This window comes from Lissotriton helveticus, chromosome 7, assembly GCF_964261635.1.
Source record: "Lissotriton helveticus chromosome 7, aLisHel1.1, whole genome shotgun sequence".
Taxonomy (NCBI): domain Eukaryota; kingdom Metazoa; phylum Chordata; class Amphibia; order Caudata; family Salamandridae; genus Lissotriton; species Lissotriton helveticus.
In genome coordinates, this window is record NC_136068.1 from 1,423,087,142 (window position 1) to 1,423,102,047 (window position 14,906).

The 14,906-nt window shown below is 43.2% G+C and overlaps 1 long non-coding RNA gene across 1 annotated transcript; it reads left to right on the forward strand.

The window, feature by feature from the left end:
• Window positions 1-5,136: 5,136 nt before the first annotated feature.
• LOC144767446 (uncharacterized) lies at window positions 5,137-10,723 on the forward strand. The gene is made up of 4 exons (XR_013598207.1): window positions 5,137-5,184; window positions 7,497-7,726; window positions 10,443-10,543; window positions 10,641-10,723. It is a non-coding gene; the product is annotated as an uncharacterized LOC144767446 (long non-coding RNA).
• Window positions 10,724-14,906: the final 4,183 nt, after the last annotated feature.

Consider the following 14,906-nt stretch of genomic DNA (forward strand, 5'->3'; position numbering starts at 1 on the left):
CTATGTTTACATTACATTATTCAAATTATTCAAATTCAGTTATTGTTATGCTTACAATGTTGCATTATTACTCTCAATCGATATATAGTAATTGCATATCGCTTCCCTTTCCTTGCCCCTTCCCTTTATTGTTTATATTGTGTATATTTCTGTTTGTATGCAGCTTGATGATCCTATCCTTATATATTCATACTTTACTACATATATTTATGTTAAATAGGATTTGGTCTACTCATTGTATTGCTGTTCTTTTTCTTGACATTCTTTAATAAACTCAAACTTAAAAAAGAAAAAGGGGAGGCACCCAAAGCTTACGGTCAGAGACAATCCAAATCAAAAGGAGAGGGGTTTCCAAAAAGCAAAACCTCTGAATTGTCAGAGTTAAGCTTCAGGCAACTTTCCTACAAAGCTACCTATCTAGTTTCCTACTGCATCAAGGCAGCCCTGAAAATGCACCTGCAGTGAGGTGTTGTCTTGCTGAAAAGATGGCAATAATTGTGTGTCATCAGCATACGATACAATCCTAAAGTCCCATGGTTGAACCACCTCCACCAGAGCAGATTGTATGGCTTAATGCTGAGCCATGCTATACACAGAATCTTAGATTTCTAAATCTGGAGGTAAAAGAGAAGAGATGGAGAGCTTTTCCCCGCTCTCAGTGGAAAGATTTTACCCACATGATTGGTCTATCCCTAACCTAAATCATCTCAAGACGTTCTATTAAGATATTGTGAGATACTATATCAAAAGCCACGGGCAAGCCCAAAAGGTTGAAAACAGTCTTATAACCGTCATCCAAACTTAATTTGACAAATTCAGAGGCCTCCAAAAGTGCTGCTTCAGTTCTGTGCCCATGGTGGAAGCCTGCCTGGGTAGCATGCAAAATATTGTTGACTTCCTATATTTGCATCAGTTGTTAATTTTATGTATTGAAGGACCTTGGCCATCAATGGAAGCGGAGAAATTGGTTTGAAATTATTAAGGTTGAAAAAGTCAGTGCATTGTTTTTTCTATATTGAGTGCACTAGTGCTTGTTACAACAGTGGTGAACATTAGCAACATGTAATGATTGATCTAACAGTTTATTATTGTCGATACTTAAAGAAAGAGCTCCGTTCTTTAATATCCACGGGGTGCCTGGATCTAAGAGGATCTAAGAGGATCTATAGCTGGCCATCAAAATGCCCACTTCAGAATCTTCAAGGAACACTGAAATGAAGGAATTTAACACTGCCCCTTCCTGAATATATAAGGAGGAGGGAAAGAGTTCATGGGGGTAAATTTCCCTATGGAAGTGGTAGAATGAATATCCTACACCTTTTTTAAAAAATGAGCCGCCAACTTGTCGATTTCAACTTGCGGGGCATGGGGGAAATGTTTGAGGATTCGCCAAAGAAAAGATTTCACAATCTTAAAAGTCTCCCTTGATGAGTTCTATGATTGAGGTATTAAAATGGCAAAGGTCTGCACTTTTGTTTTTAATGAACTTCCAAAAATATTTCAAGTTGTCCTTATATATCGCCTTATCCTTTGGGACATAGTGTTTTTTTCTTCCAAATTCTCTCCAATCTTCCAATCATTTACCGGCCTGTTTTGCACTTGAGATGTGGTAAAAAGGAAAACCAGACAGGTTTTTTCCTCCTAGTCCCCCTGCTGTTGGTCGGCATCCACCTCCAAATTACCCATCACCAGGCTGTTCCCACTGCCTAATCACCTAACAAATCATTATCGCCAATTTTATGTCAAGGACCAGATGGGCGTTCAGGATTTATGGCTTCTGCACTAAATTCTTGGGAGGGGGTACCAAGAGAACAGTCACTGGACAAGGTTTGTCAGAGTTCAGAGACTCAAGGTTCTCAAAAATCCGGTCCAAAGTGTTACCAGCGACTTTCGAGGTAAGATTGAGGTCACAAAAAGCATCTCTCAGGTCCTTACCCACTTTATTGCCAGGATAATCCATGTGCACAATAAACACACTAATCACAGATTAGAATCATTTAGGTACTAAGGGGCAAGGCCATTTGGTGACAACTTATCAAATTACGAAAATATTCTGGAGGGCGATATATGTATGTCCACGAGAAAGACGTGTTGTCAGAAATTGTGAGAGAGAAAACAATTCCATCTGCATTGCCCAACCCAGCAAAGTTTGCTAATGGAGCCCCGAGAAAGGAATTGAAAGAACACAGCAGTTCCCCTTCAGGTCAACCATTATGGTCAAGATGTAGGTTGGAGTATCCATCAGCTATGGTAAGAGCAATGTCTGGCCCTGTTTAAAACATTATCATCCAAGAGACCAGTGGCTGCCCCTCCATTAGGGTAGAGGAGCGTCACCCCCTAGTCCTGTTTGGGGATTAGCCCACCGCTGCTGACTGGCAGCAGGGGAGTGGTGCTCACTCCACATGTTTACACTGTGCAGGTCATTTTGGCCGGCTGTCTTGTGACGGCCAGCCTGACGTGCCAAGTGTAAACCTCTCTGTCTAAGACAGCTAGATAGACAGCTAGGTAGAGTTGCCCTCATTGCTTTGAGGAGCTTTGAGGCAGCCTGCTCCAGCCAATCCTGGCGCTGCTTTCCTGCTGCTCATCTGCAGTATGAAAGCAGCGTCAGAATTTGTGTGGAGAATTCCACTGCTGCAGTCAGAGTGCCAAGGGACTCACAATTAACCGGAGGAGGCAAGCCAGTAGAGGTAAGTGCATTTTTATTTTATTTATTTTTCTTCGCCTCCAACTTTAGACCTCTCAGTCCTGGTTCGTTATAAATATAGTTTATAATGAGGCATGACTGACACCCACATGTGGCTGCTATCCTAAATACTTAGGTGGTTGCCCTATCAAATGTTCAGGTTACCAGCTGCCACTGCACGAGACTCCAAATATCCAGGTTATGCATGGGAAACATGAATTAGTCCAGCTCGAATACGGTCCAGTTTAGTATTTTCAAATGGAAATATCCTGGCAAGTGAGCTGGATGACTTGAAAGATTGCTTCTCCTTGTCCCCGGATAATTTGATGTTATAATCACATATATTGCATCTATAAGAGTGACTTAATCATACGATTGAGACAATGTGCCCCAATTTGATCATAGACTCATTTTCTGCAATCTTCTCCAATTTCCTATTACCGGTAAGTCTTGTATGTGATTGGACACCTGCAGCATACGGCACAGGCTGGCACTGGCCATTGATGAGCGCAGAGGAACTTGCCTTTGGGACGCTTTTGGCACACCAGTGGTGCATCTACTGTGTACGTGCCTCCGACTGGTTTTTTGGCAGGCATCGCACCAGCCACTCCCCTTAGTCTTAAACCACTAGTAACCATAATGGGGTCTCTAAGTGGGACCAAGGGAGCAAGCAAGAATGTCTTCCCAATCTAATTTCCCTTAATGAGACAGATTCAGAGTTCTGTTAATTCGACTTGAATGCACGCCAATGTTGTCCTGTAAAGTGTGTTTCCTTACACAGCCTCCCAACACTTTTAGAATATATGGAATTCAAATTGGGCAATTCATAACTTTTAAAATCAATTCAACTAAAACGTAATTACAAATTTGATGTTCACATCATTAGAAATAAATGTGCAAAAACGCTAAAGTGGCCAAAACCAGCCTACAATAAGATATAGTATGTACTTCTAATATGGTTTAATGTGTATACTCACCACATTATAAAAGAAAAGACACCTAAAAAATGTCATGTAACATCTAAAATGATCTACCAAAAAACAATATGAACCTACATAGGGAAGATCATCTAGAATTTCTCCTATGCTCATCTTTTGCTACACTGTCATTTATTGTACCCACTTTGACTGAGGGAATACCATGGAAAAGATGACAATTTCCAACATATAAGCTTACAATAAAAACTAGAAAAGTGATCAATAGCACCAGTTTGACAATGGCAGACCTATTGGCTTTACCACTGCCTGTTTACAATGTAATGAATATGGCAGAATGGCCTAGTGCACCTACTTAGTATGCGTATGGTGCTACTGGATGCTAATATGTGTAATTTGAAAAGCTCAACAGGGCTTCCTGTCCACAAGGCATTAACATGGTGTTAAGATACTGACCTCTGCATCTTCAGTTCACCTTGGTTTACTTTACAGATCTACACTTACTCTGCATGACAGTGAGCTTAGTAGGGGTGCAATGCACTGCACGGGGGGATTTGTGCACGGGGGCCATCAGGGTATAGCACACTTACACAGGAATAGAACTCCAGGGCAGTATATTGTCGAAAGCTACATCATCATAGGTTCTTGTGACTGGTGTTGAGATGTGTGCATGGTGGGCATGTCACTTGTGTTGAATTCTGCAGGGTCCAACTCATCCCTTCTGCAGTTGATCAAAGGAGTAGTATTGTGTAAGGTGATAGTAAATGCTGTTGTGTAAGGATCTGTGTAATAAATAGTCTGTGGCAGCAAGTACCATGTTTACATGGGTTATTTTTACTGAATACATTCCTGTGCTGCCTGAGGATCTTTTGTGTCTATGATGATCCTGCTGTAAAACAAAGAATCCCCACGCCTGGTGCTCGGCACACAGAACCCTAAAGACAAATTCTGTCTTTATATATATATTTATAAATAAATGTGCTGTTCTATTTGGCTGTCTTGATGTTCCTTTTCATATGGGAAGTGTAACAGAGCCCCTGGGGTTCACCTTGGCAGTTTATTTATAGGAGATTGTTTCAGACGCGCACTGTGGAATAACTCATCTCTAATAATATCCCCTCACACAATATGAAAGAGAATTATGCTGGGCAGAGAGATTGCCAAATTGTTTGGTCCTAATAAAGCAGGGGGTGTCTCCATATGTGTCAACCAGCGATGTCCTATAAAAGGGCCCCTGGCATTGTTATCCCCTATGCTTCCTGGGAGAACTCGAGGTAAGTGGAGCAGCCAGATATGCACTGAGGCCATCTTCAATCCAGAGGCATGTAATGATCCATCGCCAAATAACAGGCAGGTTGCTGAGGGCAGCTGTTTTAGAAGCACTGCCAGCTCTGGATCACACATTAGATCTGCTCTGCAGGCAGAAAGGCTGTGCCTGATTTGTTAATGCACGCATGATTGCAAGCTCTGAATACGGTTATGCCTTGGAGTAACAATGCTTCACATCTTCTTTGTTTCAGAGCTGACTAGACTGAGTGTGCTGTGTCTTCTTTGGTGGGATAAGAGGTAAGAGATTCATTTTCAAACCTCATGGACACTTGCATCATCTTGCCACCCCAAACTATAATTGCATGGTTCTGTCAATAACAATATATGCTTCAGTTAAGAAGGTTTCCTACTAGGTGGGACTGTCCCATGTTCAACTAACCATTGTAATACAAATTGAAAATGATGTGGCACACACCACAAGGTGACTTCTCACCTGCACATTACAAGCAATGGGTGTTAGGTGCGTCTGGTATATTGTTTAGATAGCTCATTATCTTAATGTGACTATTTTATAAATCCAAGTGCAACCTACAAAAACAGGGTTGTGTTGCAATGACTGACACATCCTTGCAAGGCTAGTGAAGGCAGTACTATTAAGTGAGCAGTGGTAGAATCTAATTTTTGTTCATAGAAACAGGGCCCGCTCATCTGTTACACTGTAGACAAATGCACAGTCATGTTTGTTAGTTAACTGTCTCTTTCTTAAATGACTGATTAAAAAGTCAATTGAAGCATACTAAATTAAGATACAAGCAACCCTATTAGCATTCTGGAATGTCATTTTTCACAAGTTCTTCTTTTCGCCCCCTCTCTTTTGTCCCCTAGATCACTTTTCCTACCACTCTCTAACCATTGGCCTTTTACCGCTATTTCTCTTCTGCTCCTATTGTCCTGTCCAGATAACCAGATCCCAAGATCTGCCATATATTCTACTATGACAATGCTACAAATGTGACCCAAATACAAGAGCATCTGGCACCCACCCAGTTAATAAATAACAGACAGGCCTCACCACATGTGCTTAACAAACTTTTGATATGTCTCTCTTGTCTACCTTCCTACACCCACCATGTTCGACCAAAAATACTTCATAAGCAACACTTTGACAAATACATTTATAATTTGTCTTTCTCAGACAAGAATACGATTAGAATAAAGATACTACACTGTCATGCACACATTGCATCACAAGTGTTTTCTCAGCTAACAAGTAATCTACATAGTCTATCAATGGCCAAGCTAAGCAAAAAACAATAATTTTTTTGCACCCCTATACAAACACATACCTTTAGCAGGACGTTACCTGATATTGAATTTTTATTTAATTGTTTATTTTGGCACAATTAGCATGGAAGCACACGTTTTTCAAACAGTCAAACAGAAAAGGTTTTATTGAAAACAGTAAGTGAAATACTGGCCTATCCAGTTTGTCTATAAAACAAAAAGAGAACAATGTTTGACTATGTTGTTTAAAATATGGAGTTCAGATAAAACATGTTTTGTTTCCTTAAAAAATACATTCTTGGAATGGAAATCATACATTCTTGAAGCAAGGCAGATATAGCAATGGGTCAATCAGAATGTCCAGCTTTCATGTATAGCCTATTGATTAAATAATACATAGTGGTTATGCTCATAGATGTTTGAAGCTAGTCCTACAATGATCAGTTAACAATGGACCCTGATTACATTTAGAGTGCTCTGTGTTTGATATGCTATCACAGATAAACTGTTTATTAAATAACATACAATAGTAAACTCAGAGATATTTGTAGCTGTAACAATGAACACTGATTGCAATTTGAATGTTCTGTGTTTGGTTTTGCTTTTATAAAGGGCTTATTAATAAAACTTTGGGCAGTAGTGAAACTCTGCAGAAGCTTTGTTTATGATGTCATGAGCAGTACATTTTTCAAATATGTCACAGGTCACTGTGGCTCTCTCTTATTCGCCTAGCCCCGCCCACCAACAAACATGAACACACCCACAAACACAGATTCAGTTGTATGTATTTTTGCAAGAACTGTGTCATGCTGCCCTTCTAAATTTCATTTATTGCTAAGAAAGTAATTCAGCTTACATAAAGCTGATGCCTGCTTTATTTTCCACCTCCAGCTTCATAATGCGTTGTCTCTTCACTAGTCATACTGTATAATTTACATTGTACACCGTGGTGCCCATCAAAAGAAGTTCTGACCAAATAACATAATGTGTATCTATAAAGCATCACCCTTTGCAGTATCCTGGTGCTGAATAATAGATGCTTATTGTTATCCAACTCAATAGTACCTATTTTATCAACTGAAGAATGATGAAAGGCTGAGTGAACCATCCCTATATCCCCCCAAAAACTCCCATAAGATTTTGAACTGAAAATATGAGCTCAGACACTGACTTCTGGAGTAGATGTATTAGTTCACCGAGCCAGGACACCTGGCTTTTATATTTTTTCGCCTTTAGTGCTTCATTGTACGTCAACTTTTGAAAATTCCCTTAAAACATGGCGTGATGTTTGCTCAGAAGATTTTGTATTATTTTTCTTCCTAAAGACTTATGAAGGAAGAAAACACTAGCAGTGGTTCCAAAATGGACAGCTGATGCATACCAGCGAGACTTACAAAGCACAGAATGTTGGCATGTCTCAGTAACACAATCCCCTTGGCTGGTGGGCTGCCCTGAAGGTCAAAGTAGCAAGTATGTCACACTAAACAATGCCATGGGAAAACCGCTATTACTGAAGGCTTAAGGACATTGCCTGAAGAATGCTGCAAAGGGAAAGGTGAGTTTGACATTTTCAAACAGAAGTTTTACTTCCCCTACAAGACACTGTTGTGAAGAAAATGAGTATTTAAGTAGTGCCATCAAACGAAAGAACCAACCAAAAGATGGTACGGGGGTGGGGGGGGGGGGGGGGGGGGTAAGGAAGGAAGAGAAGGGGAAAACATGTATGAATAGTGGATGTTAGCATAGAAGGAGATAGTGTGACTACTAATATACAAATTACAAATATACTATATGGTTTATTCTCACATACTAATATACTACATTCATTGCATACATAGCATAAACTACAAACTAATTTGCATACATATGGAAGGTGTTGTCAACTGATCCAATTGGAAGGATGAGAAGCCACACCACAAGGATTAAAGCCTACATCACCCCTTTTAGAACTCAACCCCGTGACGTGGGGAGGAGCAAGGTGTCGTCATGTGCCAATCTCTCTGGTAAGCTCCCAGGGTGCTCCAAGCTGGAGACAAAGGACAGCAAATAGGTATGCTTTATATGAATTAGAGTAAACAACGTCCAGGGGCGCTGTATACAAAGGTGGGGAGGCTCACTGGAAGAAACCGTGAAACACGAAATTCAGTACAGACTCTCTCATTGAGCCAAACAAGGTTGCCTTAAAGACTATTTCTGACAGTGAAAAAAAGTCAACTTTTAATAAAAAATGAAAAATGTTAGTGTGAGAAAAATCAAAAGCGCCAGGAATGCTATTTTGATCCACCCTCCACTTCGTCATGTTTACTCTGCGCCTCTCTCATTGAGCCAAACAAGGTTGCCTTAAAGACTATTTCTGACAGTGAAAAAAAGTCAACTTTTAATAAAAAATGAAAAATGTTAGTGTGAGAAAAATCAAAAGCACCAGGAATGCTATTTTGATCCACCCTCCACTTCGTCATGTTTACTCTGCGCCTTGGTACGGAGAAAAACATATTTGCAAACTACTATTTGCAGGTCCTTCGGTAAGGCATAGCCAAGGACCACACAGAAATAAGCCCAAGAATGCACACCTAAATGATATGAATTTCGTTGCACACACTGCATCGCATTTGGGGATGCAGTGTGTGCAACAACATTCGTTTTATTTATTTTTATGTTGCCTTACCTTTTAAAGTCCGTAATCCACACATTACTACCCCTTACCCTGCCCCTCCCCCTCCCCCTCCCCACGTCACCGCCCGGCCGGTACTCCCACTACCGGCCGTGGCTGTGCAACAGTAGGGAAAGCGCAGGATAGCGGAGGGGTACAAATTACTATTCCCACTCCAATGAGTGCAACAGTAGGGAAAGCGCAGGATAGCGGAGGGGTAAAAATTACTATTCCCACTCCAGTGAGTGCAACAGTAGGGAATGCGCTGGATCACAAAACAATAAAAACACAAAACAATCATAATTTTTATTAAATTTAATTTCCAACATTAACATAATTAATATATAATTTTAAATATATTATTAATAACAAAGAAAATTAAAAAAATATGTACCCATTATTTAACACTATAAAATCCACAACACACACCTACAATTAATTACACAATTAAATTCAATAATTACTAATTAATTAATGAAAATTAATTAAATATTATTTATTAAATAATCATAATAGATCTAATTGTTTTCCACCTTTCACACCATTTACACATATTAACACCAAAACACACACCTAAAATTAATTAAGCAATTAACATAATTATTCATTAATTAACTAATTGAGATTAATTAGCAACTAATTATTAAAATATTATTAATTAATCAATTAACACATTAATTAGTCAATACATTTTATAAAATTAAATTACTATCCACCCTATTCCCCTATAAACCCACAACCCACTACGGAACTAAAAACGCAGAATCAAACTTCAAATAAATTAATAACTAGTAAAACTCTAAAACATAATAAAGTTACAAACAATTCTCATTCAAAACACTAAAATACATACAATTATTAACAAATCGATATTTTTGTAAACTATATTTTTGTAAATGATATTTATTACAACGATATTTATGCGGCGATATTTCTACTCTGCGCCCGCTATTGGACTTCAGTGGGTGATGGCTGCTTACAGATCCTTTTCTAAATACTTTTCATTGTAAGTGAATATTCTGTGCATCAAGGAAAGTGATAGATAAGCAGAACATTACTCCATCCATTCCAACAGTCTTAATTACTTTGAAGTTTATGTAAAAAAAACACTCCTCCCTTTTGTTTCTTCAGCATTTCTGTATTGCTGCCCCTTGGGATTGTTCAGCACATGATGATTTCCTTATCAGAAAGGAGGTTAAAGTGGATGTTTTGAAATGTGCCTCATGGAAGGCAAAGATCATGGCTGTCAGTAGAAAGTCTGGAGAAATAAATATGCCTTCTCCTGAAATGCGTGTATTTAAATCATGTCCATGATTTCAATACACACATATTTCAAGAAAAGGCATTTTTATTTCTGTACTTTCTTATACACATGCATTTCAGGGCAAGGCTTTTTCATTTCTGCAGACTTTCTACAGCGTGACCTTTGCCTTTCATGAGCCACATTTCAAAACATCTACTTCATCCTCGTTTCAGATCTGGGGACGTGTGCTCTCCAGTAGAGACACTGCGCGCTGGAAAAATTATGCTACACACGCGCCCAATGCGAGCAGTTCAATAGGAACTTAGCATACTGCATATCTCTTAAATTTGTATGATGTATATATTTTATTTCTGGCAGTGGAGAATCTGGTGCTGTAAAGACTGTGAAGACAATACGTGTCAGCCAATAATTTGCAACAATCGCAGCTGTTTGAGTGAATAAAAAAAGAAGATGCAAAGGTGTGTAATGTGTTAATGATTGCAACAAACACAAGTCCTTCATTGTTTCATATTTGAAGTGTTGAATTTAGCATGTCTTTATTTTTTACGCTGGAAGATCAAATCATCTCAGCTAACCCACTGCTAGAAGCTTTTGGTAACGCCAAGACAGTGAGAAATGACAACTCATCACGTTTTGTAAGTCATGTTTTTAAGAGCATTCCCTAAACAATACAATCAAATGTTCATGCAGCTTCAGATATTATTTTACCTTACTAAATAGGCAAGTACATCTCAAAGTATCTATCTGTAATGAAAGAACCTTTTTTATGACTAAGAATGTTTGTTGATTGTGTGTCTTGGTTTAAGTCCTTTATCAGCAACCACACACAGGAGGTCTTTCATTCTCCCTTTATGTCTGTAGCAAAGCCTTTGAATTATGGCATTCCACTGAGTTTGGCTCTCTGCCCTACCATTTTTAATGCATATATGTCACCCTTGGCTAATATTTTTTTATTTTTATTTTTTAAATTTTATTTATCAGTTTACATAATGCATACATAATACAACATCAATCCAACAGAGAGTTCCACGTCTTTACATTGTGCATGGTGACAAGTTACGTAATAGCGAGTCCATGTCCATTTCAATAGATAACGAATATTCAACAAGCATTCATGAAAAACAAAAGCTTGACAGTAATGTGCTGCCTAGTAAATACAAGAGAATAGAGGAGAATTCTCGGCGAGGTGACATGAAAAGCGGGATCCCCCACGGGGGAGAGGCATAGGGGTGGTCGAGGCCATGACAGACCGGGGTACCGGGAGCCAGCACCGGCGGCCGCCGCGGACCAGGGGCCGGCGGAGAGCGCGAGAGGGGCAGCCCGGGTAGGTATTAGCTGTCAGCGCGTTGGAGGGCAGGGTGGGCAAGGGCCGTCAGGTGTAGTCATCAGCAGCGGCCTCCGCGGGCCCAGGGCCAGCAGGGAGCACAGGGGAGGCAGCACTGCTAGAGGGGGCGCAGGAGAGGAGATAGTCAACCAGGAGGCCCCAAATGTCAACCGGGCACGATCTGACCGGCATCAGGTCCCAGAACTCAGACAGGAGTGTTTGACAACGGGAGGCGTCCTCCAGCCAGGCAGCGGTCTCAGGAGCGGGACGGCGGCCCCAGCACATCGCTATTCGCCGCCTCCGCAGCCCCAGGAGCACGGCGATCAGCCGGCGGGAAGCATCGGGACAGGATTTCGCAAAACCAAGAAGACAAACGGAAGGATCCGGACGCACCTCCATGCCGGTAATGGCAGAAATAATGGAACAGACCTCTATCCAGAACCCCTGCACCTTAGGACAGAGCCAGGACAGGTGGGCAAAGTCTGCGGCCGGTGCCGAACAGCGCCTGGAAGAGTCCTCTGGGCATAGCCCCAAGTGGTGAAGATGTACCTGTGTGCGATAGAACCTGTGTAAAAATTTAAAGTGGATCAAGCGAAGCCGATAATTCTGGGATAGTTTAGTGGTCTGGTTACAGCAGTAAAGCCAATCGGCGTCCGAAATCTCCACACCGAGGTCCGCGCTCCAAGCGTCACGCGCACGAGACGAAGAAACGGCAGAGGTCAGCAAAGTAAGGGCGTACAATCTGGTAACGAGTTTTCATGGGGAGGCAGAAGTGTATACGTAATCTAATGCCGGGAAAGTAGGCGGGGGGTGCGGGAAGGTTGGGTGCAGTTTCCGACAGGTGGCGCGCAGCTGACAAAAAAGGAGTGTGTCAATCAGGGACGGGGACTCCGGAAGGGAATAGAAGGAGTCATCCGGGTATAGGCCTCGAGACGCCGCATGGCGAGACATAGCAGAGGACTGCAGGGGCGGAAAGTCCGGGTGGTCCAAAATGGGTACGGCATTGGCGGATAGCAGAGGGAGACCAGCTAGGCGGCTCAGCTGCGACCATGCCCAACGCAGTGTCTCCACAGTATTCACTTCCACCCGGGGTCGAACAGTGGGTGAGAATAGGGCTGTGGACAGGGGCCAGGGGGAGGCCACATCTGATTCCACTGCGACATGGGGTTGGTAGGGGTGGGATGTAACCAGAAGTGGAGGAAGCTGGCTTGAGCGCAAAGGGCATATTTTCTGAAATCCGTGGACCCCAGACCAACCATCGACATAGGAAGTGTCAGAATTTCATACGCGATTCAGGGTTGCCGCCCGGCCCATACCAACGACACCGCAAATGAGCGCAGTCGATGGAGGAAAGAAGCTGTCAGGGGGATAGGTATATTGGAAAATAAATAGAGAAATTTAGGGAGGACTACCATCTTGGCTATAGCAACCTGGCCCGCCAGGGACAGCGGTAGCCGGCTCCATTGAGGGATCTTGGACTCAAACCAATCCACCACGCGACCAAAGCTAGAGCGCCAAAGCTCGTCCGGGTCCCTGCTCAACCAAATATCTAGATAACGCGTGGGGGCGGAAGCCCACTCAAAAGGATAATCAGGCGAGAACGGCTGGGTGGCGTCAGTTAGGGGAAAAAGCACAGATTTATTCCAGTTGATCTGGACGCCAGAGAGTCCGCCGAATCGAATGACCTCTCACACCAGGGGGCTAAGGTTGTCCTGAGGGTGGCGAACATAAAGAGTGACGTCGTCCGCGTACATGGTTACCAGGAGGGATGAAAAACCGATGCCCCTGTGGGTGTGGTGCTGCCGCAGCCGGGCAGCTAGGGGTTCCATTGCGATCGCGAAAAGCATGGGCGACAAAGGACACCCCTGCCTAGTTCCGCGGGATATGGCGATGGGATCAGACACCAGTCCGTTTATGCAGAGCAGGGCCGTGGGATTGGTATATAGAAGACGAATATTCTGCAAGCAATGGGCACTGAAGCCCATGCCACTCCAGGGAATCAAACGCCTTTGTGGCGTCGAGCAATGCCGCCATGGCTGGGTGCTCAGGGTAAATTTGGTGGAGAACGGAGATAATGGTTCGGAGGTTGTGTGAGGTGGCCCTGCCGGGAATAAAGCCAGATTGACCTGGTAGGGCGATAGTGGGCATTCAAAGTAAAAGACAAGAGGCAATTAGTTTGGCGAAGATCTTGTTGTCTATATTAATAAGGGAAAGGGGGCAATACGAATCACATCGATCTGCCGGCTTATCAGGCTTGAGAAGGAGGGTCAGGATGGTGGGAATGTGCCTGTCTCAAAGGATTCGTTGTACATGGCGGCCAGATGAGGAACTAGAGGAGTGGCAAATGTCTTATAAAAGGAAGCTGGCAGACCGTCGAGGCCCGATGCTTTATCACTCGGGAGGCGGTTTATAGCCGCCAGTATCTCCTCCTTCGAACAATGCTCATCAAGGAATTTCTGATAATCTGCCAACCAAACCAGGGCAATGGGCTCAAAGTATTGGTCAAAGTCCACCGACCTCCATCACAGAGGGCGGTGATATAGGAAGCAGCTCGAGGAGGGCGCAGTAGGTTGGCAAGGGTGCGCCCCAGGTGGTCCCCCTCCCCGAATCGACGTGCCCGACCCTCTCTGCCAAAGAACGAGAGTTCGCGGCCAGCTTCATCAGAGAATTCAGTATGTTTCTGGCGCAGGAGCGCCAGCACATCAGGATCGGGATTCAATAGGAGAGCAGCATCAAGGTCACGTATCTCTCCCTCCAGTCTAGTTAGCGTAGACCGAATAGACCGGAGAACACTCGATTGTTTAAATATGCATTCCCCCCCGTATGTATGCTTTAACACTCTCCCAGAGGACGGAAGCGGAGTTCACTGATCCCACGGTGAGCTTGAAAAATGTAGTGATGGAGGACTGAATTTCGTCGCAGAATACGGTGTCCCTGAGGGGCCTGGGAGAAAGGCGCCAGGAGAAGGCTCGGCGTTGAGAGAAGGGGGGTTTGATGGTGAGTTGAACCGGCGCATGATCCGATAGGGTTCGGGCCATGTAAGTGACATCAACCGTCCAAGACAAAACATCAAGTGAAGTTATCCAAAGGTCAATTCTTGACCAGCAGCCACGCGCACCCATCACACAAGTCCCCTCGCGGGCCTCCGGGCGGAGATGACGCCAAACGTTGAAGAGCGAATTATCAATCAGGATAGAGGACAGGGCACTAGTAGCACGCGGGTGGAACCGGTGGGCCCCCGAGCGGTCCAGCGCGGCGGAAAAAGCTATATTAAAATCCCCACCCCAGATCAACGCAGCAGGGCCACAGGAGAAGATCAGATGCCACACATGGTGAAAAAAATTAGGGTCATCAGAGTTCGGGCCATAGACCGCAGCGATTGTAAGCGGCTGGGCATACAGGAGGCCGTGCAAAACAACGTATCTACCCTCTGGATCAAGTAGGGCATTGGAAGTCTGCCAGGGGAGGCCTCGGTGCAGCAAGAATGAGACCCCCCC